The 14,438-nt window shown below is 43.2% G+C and overlaps 1 protein-coding gene across 8 annotated transcripts in view; it reads right to left on the bottom strand.

The window, feature by feature from the left end:
• Positions 1 to 14,438, bottom strand: part of LOC1276942 (bifunctional heparan sulfate N-deacetylase/N-sulfotransferase) — a 178,792-nt gene that overhangs the window by 127,514 nt on the left and 36,840 nt on the right. The window lies entirely within an intron of this gene.

Here is a 14,438-nt window from a genome sequence, read left to right as displayed (position 1 = left end):
AGAACGTGATCGGGAGTAAAAGGCAACACTCAACCCTGCACACCATCATAACGCGGATCAGCAACAGCATGTGGCCCCTCTCATGCTGATGTGCGGGAGGTTCAAACGTTCAGGCCAGGCGACAAAAACAACAACAACAACAAAAAACCATGTCCAATATCGAAGTGTCGGTGTGAAGGTGGCGCAGTAAAATTAATTAATATTTATCATAATCCGGCTGAGCGCTTGACGAATGAGGTCACAGCAAACGATGGTACGAACACAACACATCTTTCCTTCTTCCAGTTTACACACCGGAGCACTTCACAGGCGCAACTCCATGGTGTGTGGATAAAAAAAATATAAAAGAATTAATTTACGAAGTTCCGAACACATCCGGGGAAGCGTCATTTGTACATTATGGCGAGGGATTGCACGCAGCATATTGGCCCCGTCGGGCCGATCTTTTGTCAGCCATGCCAGGGTAAGAGGATACGCGCGCTTCACGGTGGAGGCACGTGTCGTACGCAGGTGCATTTGGCAAATAGCATTTTAATAATATGCTCCAGTAGACACCGCGTCAGATGTAATACACGTAATCCTGGAATGGTCCGTGGCAGTCAGTGAAACACGCTACGGGTAGGAAAAACGCGATCGAGTTCAATTTCGAAACTGTGAAATGCGTTAATGAGAAAGAGCACTATCATTCGGTGTTTGGTGCATTGGTTTCAAATATCATGCCCACCACCACCTCGCAGGTGTGTTAAGTAGTGCGCTATTCATTTGCAATGTATTTTTATTGAATTCTCTTTCAATGAAATTGTATGTACTTTACTGCGAAATTGGTGAGGCACATCGCATAACAATATTAAAATTTGTTTTATTGAAAACAGGATCTTCAAAAATAATAATTATATCTTCCTTCGCTCGCGCTTGCTTTTTGCAGTAGCCATATCAGTTTCAAAATGTTACATAGATTTTAATCTTTCTCCACGAATGATGAGTACCTCAGCATAACTCAATATTGCTATAAAAATGGATTTATTTGCCAATTCTTTGAATAGTATAGTTTAATTTTGTTTATTTTAATAGAATAGGACCTTTCTGTCACTGTTAATTAAACAAGGCTTTTCCGACCAACTGTGCAAACACCAAAAAAAGCCACAATAATGATCAAAAGATGAGCCTGACAGTGTTGTTACGTACCACAGACAGCATCATGGATGCTCGGAACGCAGATCAGGTGCGAACCATAAATTGCATTTCGCTCGAATGTCCCAACACCGTAGCACACCCGAAATGCAATTTGTAATTTCGGCATCTCATCCCCGGTTCGTTTATTTTCATCTTTCTCTCTCTCTCCGCTATCTCTCGACCGAATCACTCAGAATTGCATCACAGTCATGGCCCAATGGTATTATGGCCAACGAAATGATCCGCAACTTTATCAGTGCAGTAGTGGCGCTTGAGAGCGATATTTCAATTATAGTATGACAAAAAAAGTGGTTAAGCATCAATTTAAATTTATTACCAATTGCCATTCTAAATTCAAACGACGGTTTATTGTTGAATTTTATTTCCCTCTTTTTTGCTCTGTCTCATAAACTTCACATGATAAAATTGAGCAATTTTCAAAATAAGCAACAATAAAGAAACAGATTAATTAAAATGAGCAAGCTACACGAGCGTACCCTCTCAAGCACGATGATCTGTTAACTCCAAAAGCTAAATAAAATGTTTCGGTAAAGTGAAAACCAATTGCAAACGAAATAACGTACGAAATTAACATTGTGCTGTACCCACGTTCCGCCGTCGCAAGACACAGAGAGAACCCCCGCGGTATTACATTTTAATTTTGTCGACATGTTATGCGCACACGGTAATGAATGTATTGCTTCATTTCGTCGTTCCCGACCCGCACAAATGAAGATTTGTGACGTCGCAAACCAAAGGCACAATCTAGCGTAAAGCGTTGCAAACACCGAACAGGCCGGGCCGATGGTAAAATTAATTGTCATCCTTGCATTTGCTTCCCCCAACCCCCCACTCCTATGGTAGTGGAAAGGGAAAAGGAATTCGAATCATAAATTGCACTGCTCCTTTACCCATAAACCGTTCATCGCGGTACATCTCCGCGGGTAGTACCGAACCCTTGGCTGGAAGCATCGCAAAGACGTCGCCACAATGCCCTTAAGGGCACAATAATGTTGCATGTGCATGTGTATGTAGAACGTACTTCATATCACCGTTATGTCGCTCGCTCACTGATTGGGAACAAGCGGTGCAAATCGTCCCCCCTACTGGTCAGCATGATTTGTTGTAAAGCTGTTTTTTCCCCCTTTATCTCTTATTCCAATAAGAACCAATCCAATCGACTGCACTTCAGATTCCTCTTGCATCCTTTTGCACCTTGAAGCGCGTAGTTTGTTGCCTTTCCGTTCATAAATGTATCTCCCACAATTTCAATTTACACCTACGCGGTACACACACACACACAAAGAGTGCAGATAAAAGGAAATGAGTTCTGTCTTGTGGTGTGTGGTTACGTCCTCAGCTCCAAATGGTTTCCCCGCGTGAAAGGCAGACGGGAACAAAGCATAAAGAACCAAACACACCGGAGTACGACAAACATAAATTACCACCAATCGATTTTGAATAACGTCACAAAATAAAAGGGACATGGGCGGGCGGCAAGCAGCATAACGCAGCGGGAAATGAAGCGACGTCTCCGTTTGGGTGTGCGAGTCTCGGTCGAAAGGAAGGAGAGAATATAATCGTCTTCAATCATCGTGCTAGATCGAGAGGCAAAGAAGCAGCGGAGGAGCAATGAACAACTGAACAACGGCAAAGGATTATGCTCGATGAGATGCCGGACGGAAATGATGCGTTTCACAAAGCGGAGACCCTAAAGACCCAAGTGCTCTGCTATTCCCGCGAGACTCACACCAGTACGTATATCTTCCTCAGACCATCGGCAGTTACGGAAATGCAGAAAAAGAGAGAACACAGACTAATAAAATGAGTTGAGTCGGAGGGGGGATGGATATGCCACGGTCGACATTGGGTCGACGCCTTGGTTTTTGTTTTCATTTTGGGGCTCTTTCCGTCCGGCCACGGCAGCCTGCCTGCCTCCTCGGCAGTGAAAACGACACATACGAAAAATTTGTATACTATGCTGATGATTGCCACTCATGTTTTTTGGAAACAGCGGCGAGCGCCCCAGAGCTTCACAGTCACCGAGACCCACCCTTGGGTCGGAACGAACGTTACTCCCATTTATCTCGGCGCGTCTCGTTGATGCATACACGCATGTGGAGTTTCTATCCCGTTTTTTTTTGTTTGTTCTTGCGTTCGTTCTTTCTTTTTTATGGACAGTTTGTTAGTCCACGGCTTGGCGCACGAGACTTTTGGCCCTGCTTTCTTCGGCAGTTTAACTCCGACGGGTGGATTATACGAAGTAATCCACCTGGATGACCGGCCCGAGTGAGCGTGCATTTGCTGCGTTTGAGAGTAAGAGAGAGAAAGCACACACACACACACGCACGCGGCATCCCCAAAACAAACCCGTCTGCCCACGCGCTCGGGAACGGAATTTAAACGGCAAAAAAGGGAAGCAAAGACACCACCAAGAAAAGAAAAAAAATGGGGCCGCACGCGTGAATACACACGAAATGCATACTACTAATTCGGGTTGAAGGTAGGGTGCGATAAATTTCCCACCGTGTTGTCGTAAAGGGTTTATAGAGGGGCCCGGGGTAACAAATAGTGTAATCAAAGTGTCGGAAACTAGATAATCAATTTAAAATTATTGATCCAGAAGTTGAGCATTTTGAATGGGCGTGCACGGGGATATAGATTTAAAAAAACGTAATAAATAGTGAAAGATAACAGTTTGGGTCCAAAAACAAGAAGAATCGAAATAAATTGTGTATTTGACATAACAAAACTTCATTCATTCAACTTCATTGCATTTCTATTTCACTATTGAATAGAATCTGCCATGTCGTGCTGATTATAAAATATAGCTCTAACATAATATACTCAAATGTCAATAATATTAAGCACCACTGCCTAGCATAAATCTATATATATAAAAATCTCGGGTCACGGTGTTTGTTGCGAGCAAACTCCGAAACGGCTGGAACATTTTCAACGAAACTTCGCACACACCTTATGGTGGTATAAGAATAGGTGTTAAGACTTAAAAATCGTTCAAATTTAGTGTAACAAATTTAATTTAAAAATGATTTTTAAACTTCCATACAAAGAGCAGGATTGTTGTTGTGTTGTATACGGCACTTTGACACTTGGTGTGAGGAGCCTGGCGGTTTACACTCGATCATCGAATCCTGAGGGGATACGGACACGATACAACTATCCCAAGTAACAAATCAATAATAAAAAATAAAATATTTTAATTTGTTTTGGAATAGCTAAGTTTCTCGGGTCAGCTAGTATAATATAATTGTGTTACTGAATAATTTGAATAATCAATAAATAGTAATATTGTACTAATGGTCCCTAGTCAGTTTTTTGTGTGGAGTTTGACAGTTGGAGGCTGAAAAATCATGTAAACACTCCATACAAAACCACACACAAAACTAGTCTGCAATTTTCAGTCTAGATTATTCTAGCCTCAAAGTTAGAATTAGATGCGAGTATCTGCTCGAAAAATGGCAAAACAAGGTGGTGTTTTCCTTTATCCCAAGGTGCCTTAAAGAGATCAGGTGGTGGAATCTAGAATCAAAGTGTATGTAGTCCAGGTGGTCTCATAGCATGTTTTCGTAACCAATTTTGAACATCACTTTTTGACAGAACGAGTGAAAACTTTTGCACCAACGAGCTTTCTGGAGGCTTGACGAATACTCAAAACACTCTTACAATCTTCATTCAGAAGCAGAAACGATAAAAATCAGACTTCTAAATTCATATACCTTGGGATAAGCCCATCTGTATATTACACCCACTTTGATAGCTGCTCGAAAACTGCTGTACATTGCAAACAGTTGACGGGCGGAAATTTTAGCCTACGAACTTAAAACGGAAAGGGCCCCCTAGGATAGGAGTGTAATAATTGAACTTGGTGTTTTCAGTATGTGGTACTCATAAATAATTTTTACGTTTGCAATTCACCATAACAATATCGTTTTAAAGAGCATTTAGGGAAAAAATGAGTAAAAATAGTCGGCAAATTAACAACTCATTTACTTTGAACTTGCGTGCCTGCATGAAAAAATGAACGAGGCTACTGTCAAAAATCCAAGCTCGTTGTATTAGTGCAAAAATGAGCTATCCTTGTACATGGAGTTTGTTTCAGTCTGACAGTATAACAAGCACGATGTATTAATCTTCCAGGTTGTATCCATTTTAAATTTACCACATTCAATTTCATCATTAATGCTCAAGCGAAGATGCATTTTAGACCCGTTTCGTTTTCTTTTTTCGATATTAAATGGGTTTTAATATTTTTAATACTTTTATGCAATCGAACAGTTTTTAACCCTTCTTAATAAAACATGTTTGCTTCAGCGTGAAGATGTGTGAATGATTGTTGACATGATTTCAGCCACCAACCGTCAAACTACATATAACCAACTGGCCAATATTGTTAAGGCTCCCATTGCCAAGAATTAATCATCCTCATTAATTACAATACTCCGCACCATCTGTTCTGTTCTAAAAATCTGTTCTAAAGATACAGATACAGTTTCTACTAACATTATAGCTATCTTAGCTAATTGTCAAATTTAACTTTTTATTAAATTTAAAATTCATATAGAGCGAATGTAAAAATCAGAAGAATAAAGCATTCAATAAACACCAAAAATATACGCAAATGCGATCCAACATTCGATTATCAAAGAATTTTTCAACATCAAATTGAACCAAATTACATTGTACAATGCAGCTCAATGCAAGCATGCAGCGTGCAGTCTACCTACGCTAACCAATTAAAATCTGGCTCAATTTAAGCACCCGCCTACACGACACCAACGATTTCATGATCCTCCCTGCTCCACAACTTGCTCTCGTCATGTTTTTCCACCGTATGTTACATCGTTTCCGTGTGCTAAAGCGTCAAAGGATACTGCATATAGGTCCATATCATAACGTATGGCGACCCGGCTTCGAACGTGCTCCACAGACACGTAATCCCGACACACAGACGACACACACCGGCATAAAACAACAATGCAATTTGAGACAATTAATAATACAAAAGAATCGCTTGCCCGCCGGAGTACCGAAAATATCCTCTTCTCTCCACTGTCTAGTAAAAATGCACACCTTCGTACGGGGGAGGGAGCAAAAGGCTGGCAAGGAACGGTGTTAAAGAACGAAGCAAAGAACGGCGAAAGGACCTCTTCTCTCCCTTTTCAAAAACACCAACACCAACGTGCAGACAGGAAAAAAAACTGTCTCAAAACCTGCCCACCACCGGTAGAAAACAAACCACCCAAACCAAACTCATAATGAGTGCAAGTCATGTTTCTGTCCCATCGGAAAGGCTTGCGGTGGTGTTAGTTTTGGTATCATATTTTGTCCATAACAGTTTCAAAGGAAAAGCATCTTTTGCCGTGCTCGCTTTATATCATTTTCATCATTGTTTTCGAGCAAAAACAAAACCAAAAAAAAAACGACGGGGGAGAAACAAAACTCTTGCAAGGATTGCGGGCGGATACAGCAGAAGGAAAGTGTGCAGAATGGGTGTAAATGCAGACCACGGACAGAGAGGATTCCCTTGTTTTTTTATTGTTTGCGCGCCCTTCGTGACGGTGGTGTACGTGCCCAAACCGCGTCGCCGGTCGGAATCCCTGTCTCACCACCCTAGGAAGTGTGGTGTTAGTTTGGCGCCGGCTAGCATAGCTTCATCCCTTTTTTTTTTGTTTGGTTGGAAAGAATGAAAATATAGCACCGGACGAGGGGAATTTATGATCCATTCTTATGGGAAAGTTTTATGTTGCGCTCAAAAACTTTGAAGAAGTGTCATTCGAGTGGCTAACCGACCACCGGGGTCCGTAGTAACTATCCGGCAGAGCCCCAACCGGATGATGATGGGGAGGGTGGATTGTATGTGTGGGAAGGTTGTTTTTTTTTTTAAGTAATCTTCGTATGCTTCTTTTTTGGTTTTCTGCTGGAAAGAAAAAGCTACGGGAACAATTTAAGGGCATACCCTTTGAAGTAAGAAAGAAGGCCATAAGGCGACTCCCACACACACACATACACAAGAAGTGTCCACGCGATCATATCAACCAAGAACCCGTTTTCTTGGAGCAGCAGAGATCGTAAAAAAAGGTAAAACTTTTAAGAAATCCATTCCAAAAAGCCCACACAAAAAAAAACAAATAAACGTCATCCTGTCGGGTTTGGGTCCTGTAGCCGCATTACTTTGGCCATAAACCGTACTATCAGGCAACCACAGGCAGGGTCAGCCAGGGGCTCCAGTACGGGGGCAACACGAAATAATGAAAAATTAAGAACACAAACCCTAAATACCCACCCACAAATAGACACCCACACGCTTGGTGGCGTGCGACGATGCAAAAGAACCCCCACACGAAACCGGCATTGAAAGCGCCGAAACACCACGAGTTGACCAATTGCTGGAGACCGGCCTGTCTCAAGGGAGACGCCGAACGTTACTGCAGCGCGCGTTCCTATAACGTTTCGGGTTCGGAAAGAGGGGTGCGCGAGTGAGACAAACCGTCCACAACTCTCTCGAACAATGGACACATTCCACCGACAAACGCATACCGTGGTGCGGTGGCAAGGCTGCAGAGAGAACGAACGGGCTTGGTAAAATTACTTTTTCGCGATAAGATTTATGTCGAGACGATGGATCACGCAACTAGCGCCGATGCGCCGGGGCGCCATCGTCTACCATCCGCTGGGAATGAGGCGAATTTTCGAGATTTTTCTCCTCTCTAGAGTTCTTTTCTCTGCTTATTCTTGCTCTTCAAGTTCGCTCAACTCTTGTAAATCCTTAACATAATATACCGGCATGCCTTTCTCCCCCCTGAATGCTCCGAACGTAACTCTTGAAGAATTCCTAAATTTATTTCGCCCAGATTAACGCGATCGGACGGAGGCGTTGTTGCTTTGGACCCAAAAATCAAGTCGAAAAGTAACTCTTAGTATTGATCTTGTTGGACGACTCTTACATTATGTTCTTGTGAAAAGAAACAATTCATTTAAAAAATGTATAAATAGTAATACTACTGTGTTTCTTCGCTCTTCAACATTGATTCTTTGAAATAAAGTGTCATTATTTCGAAGAATAAAAATAGATCCATTTCCAACCGTGCTAAACACAACACAATAAACGAGTACAAGATCAGCTTGACTATAATGAAATGCGAATAGATTATTTCAGGCTAGTCTAATTATTCATTGCCTCATGCCCAAGCGCGTCAGCCGGGACATAATGGTGTGCCTCCCTGGTTTAAACGTTCCTCCTCCGAGCCGAAAAAAGTCTTCAAGTGAGGGGAGCGCATTAAAACAATTCGCCATGCATAAATTATGCCACCGTCGCTTATAATTCAATAACATCGATCACTTTGCATCGCAAATGATTTTTCCACCAACACAGCAGAGTTCGAAAGGTTATTAGTATTCAGCTAAAAAATTGAAAACAGGTCGAAGAGCAGTCGACGAAGAAACAAAACCGCCAGGCGAAAACACGGACACAACTGAATCCAAATAATAAAGCCCCCGGGAGTGGAATTAGCATCCAGTGCCTAGGGAATACTCCCTAACCTCACTCACTTCCCCTCCTTGGCCTGCTATAATCGAATTGAAAATAAGGAGAAATGGAAAATCCCAATGATAAAAAGCAATATTCCACCACTGACTCGATCACACCCAAAGCTCAACGTTCTATGCGTCCCTAAAAAAAAAATATCATAAACATTGCAAACGCTTGCAAAATGGATGAGTGAAATGGGGTCATCAAGCGGGTGAATGATAATTATGGGACAGGCGAGCGATAAATGCGGGTACAGTGTGCGGACACGGCAAATTCCTGTCCGGAGGAAGAGAATATTTGATTAGTTTCGGACGGAAAGCTCATTAGCGTGAGTTGCAACTTTTGAAGCCAGCGCTGTGTATCAAGCGCTAATGGAACCGGCAGCGCGACGGCACATAATGCTTGAATGTGAATCATTCCCCCGAATGGATTTGTTTAGCCGGATGGGTGATGGTGGAGATGTAGATCCAAGTGATTTACTAATTATTATAAAAAAGAAAAGGCATCCTGTGATTGAATAAGTAAATTATATCAAAGTAATGGCACTACTTAAAAAGCATAACATAAATCTACGAAGTAATAATGGTCCATTCCAAAAAATCCTCCAATCAGCAACAGATTTAAAGAAATTCTGAATTCTGTAAGAAAGAAAATCATTTTTACAAATTCCTTTTTTCAATCAAACAAATATTTCAATCGATTGCAGGTGTACAAATGAGTACATTGTACAACACATTCCCACATATGGCATACATTGCTGCGTAAGTTAAGATTCCACAGAGCGTAAACCACTATTCAACGTCTGTTTTGCAATTTCCAATTTGCATAACTGCACACCAAATTAATCTTTTTCCGCGAATCATTCAAAATGATCACCGGAATCGTTCGAATCGATCGTTTTCCCGAGAAACGTGTAATTACATGCATCCCCGGGGCGGCAGTGGAATTCCCGCGACCGTGTGCCCAACATCAATCGAACTGTTCTCCACAGGTTCGAACGTCAACTTATCAAATGTATTACCGCAAAACAGGTACACGGCAACAAATTGGTTTGCCCTGCTAGTCACTCTTCGCCGTCAACAGCCCATCCCCGTAGAGCTGTCATCGTCATCGTGAATATTATCATCAACACCATCGGCGTCGGTCCGCGGTTCCGTTCCGATTGTTACAACACCACAAAGTCAAAAGGGAGGCAACGGCTGGCATCATCGCCTTGTCACCGCCAAGACGCACAATGACAGACGCGCGCGGCGTTAGTCTACTTTCGATCCCTGTCCCTGTCACCCTGTCGGCCCCGCACTAACTGGCGCCTGGGCAATTGCTATCGCCATTTGCTAGATTAAATGGATCTCCTTCGTTCCGTTTGGACGACACTATTATTATTATTATCATCGTACGAAGAGGTTCCTCTCGCATCACTCCCTAAACCGCGCCATACCACCGACAGCAGCAGCAGCAGCTGACGATTCTTTTCTCCCACTCGGGGTGTTGTCGTCTGCGGCGACACAATTAATTTGCACTTTAATATTTCTCTGTGTGAGGGTGTGCATAAAACAGGCGAAAGAAAAATAAACACAGCATACATACATTCAAACGCATTCCGCCGTAGCAAACGCCGGCACGGAGCAACACGCTTTGTCAACCTCAGGTTGCTACTTAGCGGGCGCGTTCGTTGTGTCTTTTTTGATGTAAAGCATAAAAGGCGCGGCCCGACGCTTTGAATTAATGGAAGGAAATTTGAAAATAGGGAAAAAGGAAACGCAAAGGAGAAGAACGATACAAAACCGAAAGAAAACAATAACAAACAAATGAAAAACAGCCAGAAACATGACAGAATCACGCGGAGACAGGCAAAGAGCAACGAAACGGAGAGCGAGAGACACACGGTGACATTTCGTGTCGCTTGCAGCTAAATGCGGCTAACGATGGGCACACACCACGATGATTGCGCGCGCGAGGGCATCGCGTGGATGGCGGTGCTAAGAATCTCAAAACATCTTAACGTACTCTTGCGCCACACCCGCCCCAAAACCCGCAACGCTTTCCTTACTTAATGGCCACGCCGAATGCAGCACGAACCAAAGCAATTCCGTTGAGATTTTTCTACCCATTCAACAAGGAGAAGAGGAGAGAAAAAAACCAACACACAGTACACACACACACATGTAACATACACGCGCGGAAAGAAGACATCAATACGTGTGTGGGTGGGAAGGGTGCCGTTGACATCTTTGGGGCGACATTGCTGGAATTCCATAGGCAAGGTCTTGTACTATACTCAGTCGCGGCAGCGAATGGGAGGGACACGCATATATCTTCTCCAGTTGTTGTCATTTATTGACTTGTTTACGATTGTCCGGGCACGTGCACCGGGAGTTGCCGGAAGCAGGAGTGCGATGCTCAAGTAGTAATTAAAGCAGATACATACACTGCCAACAGACGGAGCTCAAATGGACCGGAAAACATTAAATGCACAGCTCGGTACATGAAGTGCGCGCTGCGGGTGGAGAGATACCAATTCACTGGAATGAATACATCTAACGTCCGAAAAAAACCCGCGGACGGATGTGGACAGCAACAACATCAATACACAGATACACAGAGTGTTCGTAGAACAGAAAGCCACAATTTCTACCAGAAATCATCTGGAACGAAGAAGGTGATTCCTAAAAACCGAAACAAATACAAAAAAACGCTGCACAAAACTTCTGAGTATCATCCAGTTCACACGCTAACTTTTGCCACAGTTTTGCGTCTGGCTGGCGTTGCGAGATGTTTAAGACACTCGTCGGTTCTAGCGCTGGAGGGGATAAGTTTTTCTTTCGCACTAAACGCTAACGCGCAACAGTAACCACCCCTCTCTACTCGACAGTGGCAGCGACGGGGCAGCGGATGTACTGGCAGAAAAGTTACGTAGCTGTCAAATGTAGCTGTAGCATTTTGTCTCGGAAAGCTTTGCTACGCAAGACAGCGTAACGGACACTGCCGAGGGTCGCGAAGAAGGCCGCGACGGCGAGTTGATGCGCCCGCTAATTAGAAACTATAACGAGAAAACTTTCTTTATCCGCAACTAGACGCATGGCCCGCGGCCAAAGTGACGGAAAACGGGAGAATGTCGGCAGCCAAGCCATTCTCGCGGGTCACCCACAGAGAGGGATGATGCCGATGCGTTGGAGCTTCATTTCAGTGACTTTTGCGTGAAAACGTCATAACGCTCCGAGGGTTACCATTACCAGCAATGGCTAACTACATTTCCGCTTGCCTGCTCAGTATACACGACATTTGTGATTGAGCTTTAGGTTTGCTTTGTTACTTCATTATATTTTGAATTTATCTTCTATTCTGTAATGTCTATGTACATGTTTCTGCAAGAAGCCTATAGCAGTTTCTGCAGATTAGTGATTTTTGCAAGAAAACTGGAATTTGATCTATAAAATTCACCTTTATAAATCTCCGTTGAGATTTTTCATTGAGTATGAAAGGATTAACAACCTTCACAACCTCCACCTGAACAAGCTAGAAGGTCCATCAAATCATAGTTTTAGAATGTTACGAATAGTTCGTCTCGAAAGCCTAAAAAGGAATGCAAGAGATGCTCAATAGTTATAGCAATATATTTATCAAAGCTCCTTCATGTACCAAAAGTACACTAAGAATAACCAGAATTGATGAAAGTAAACTTGCCTTTAGGCCTCAACTATAGACTTAAGAAAAAATCTGAAAATGAAAAAAAAACCAAGAAGAATAGGTCCTGATGATAAGTAAAGATAGTCAGAGATTAAAGGTTCAGTGGAATAACAAAAATCTTGAAAAGATGTTGGTGGTGCATCTTGATCATTATCAATAACGAACGTTCCAGCACATAACATTGACATTAACAAAGAAAGTTGAAGACCATGAAAGTTGAGAGGCTATTCTAAAATAATGCTTTTTAATTGATGAACGATTAATTATCGCATGAAAATACACAAAACTATGCATTGAAAAAGTCTAAACATACTGAAAGTTGACATCTACTAATTACTCAAAGCTACTACAAAAAACGAAATATTACCATTTGTCCACACAGCAACCGAAATACAATCGCTTCCCTGCAAGTTGACAAATTCTCGCCAACAAATTCTCGCCAATATTAATCCCAAGCAGCGCTCAAAAAAGATCGCTTCTAATCAGATTTCACGATAAAACAATTTGTCATCACTTTCATCGACGCTTGTATCACACCATTACCCGGGGGCCTGGCCCCAAAGGCAAATTAGATTCTGCTAAATGGAAAGAGAGCAAAAAAGAGCCCCACAAACAGGCCACGATGCTGTGCGAGATAGTGTGACATAAATCGCCACAATATGAAGGGGCCACCTACCAAAAAACCCCCCCCCCCAGCAAACGACCAGTTTCCTCCAAAATGCCGAAGGTTTCGCCCGTCCAGAGCACACACACACACACACCGACGGACCGATGAAGAACATCGCACACACCATAGCTGCGCTCTCTCATCAGCGAAAATATCATTTTCGTCGTTCAATCAAGACGATTAATTTCCCGTCCCAATGTCCCGGGAAGGCCAGACGGCAAAAGGACCGAAAAGCAAAGGGCCGGAGATGAAGGAGTGAGCAAAAAAAAAAACGGAGCTCAACAAAAGTGGCATAAACGACGACCACGCGCAAAAGCTCTGATCCGGGTCGTCGGTATAGCGCGCGTCTGACACATACACACACGCACACGCATGCCAAACCAAGCACACTGATTGGATGATTCGGAGATGAGATAGATCAAACGGAAGCAACACGAGGAAGTGTGGCGTACGGCGAGAAAAATGAAGAAGAAAAAACAAACCAACGGAAACCCTGGCACTGTCATCTCCCACACGTCCTCGCGCCTGACACGATGAAACGGAAATTGAACTTCTGCCAGACCTGGTGGCGCGAAATTCATCCCTGGCTAGACCGTCGTCTGTTACCTTTTCCAAGGCCGGTCGGTTGTGGCTCAAATGATGTGGTAATGCTCCGGCGCTCCGTAGGTGGTCTGGAAAATCCTAGCAGCTTGGGGGATGTCTTTCACCATTTTTTCGTTGTTGTTCGCTGGTTGCTCCAAACAAAAACGCACCACCCCAAAGTCATAACGCGACGGAGCGGACAGCGAAGAAGCTAACGCCGCATGTAGCACATAACCACGGGAGAAATAGTTTTCCATCATCATCGTGTGGTTTCTATCGTGTCAGGATATTCTCGACAGTTCCCGATTATTAGCACAAGACCGACGCGGCAAGAAGAGAAGAACAGTAGCACCACATCCCTTATCTTAGGGTGGTAAAACATTGATGAAAAGCTTTACCTTAGCTTCCCTGCACCTGCCCAAATCTGCAATCTCCTACTAGGAAGCGACGAGAACTAGAGATCAGCACGTCCACGAAGATCCGCTCGTAAACATTCCATGCACTACGAACAATTGATGGGAAAAGTTACCTATTAACTTTCTCACATCGTCCTGCAGCACACAGACGAGAGCAGTCCATGGTTCACTCTACCGTATGATGGTATTAAATGTTCGTCCATTTAGCCCCTCTCCCCATCCGCAAACCGGAACGGAACGCACACGTTTTTGGTCCACCGTGTACCAGGCTCAGTCAATCGTTCATGGTGTAAGATTCAAGTGTTACGGTCAATGTAGAAGCAAAAACCCGCTCATGACAAGATTAGTTAGAGGCAAAATG

This window comes from Anopheles gambiae, chromosome 2, assembly GCF_943734735.2.
Source record: "Anopheles gambiae chromosome 2, idAnoGambNW_F1_1, whole genome shotgun sequence".
NCBI classification, from domain to species: domain Eukaryota; kingdom Metazoa; phylum Arthropoda; class Insecta; order Diptera; family Culicidae; genus Anopheles; species Anopheles gambiae.
This window is presented reverse-complemented; position numbering and strand designations above follow the sequence as displayed.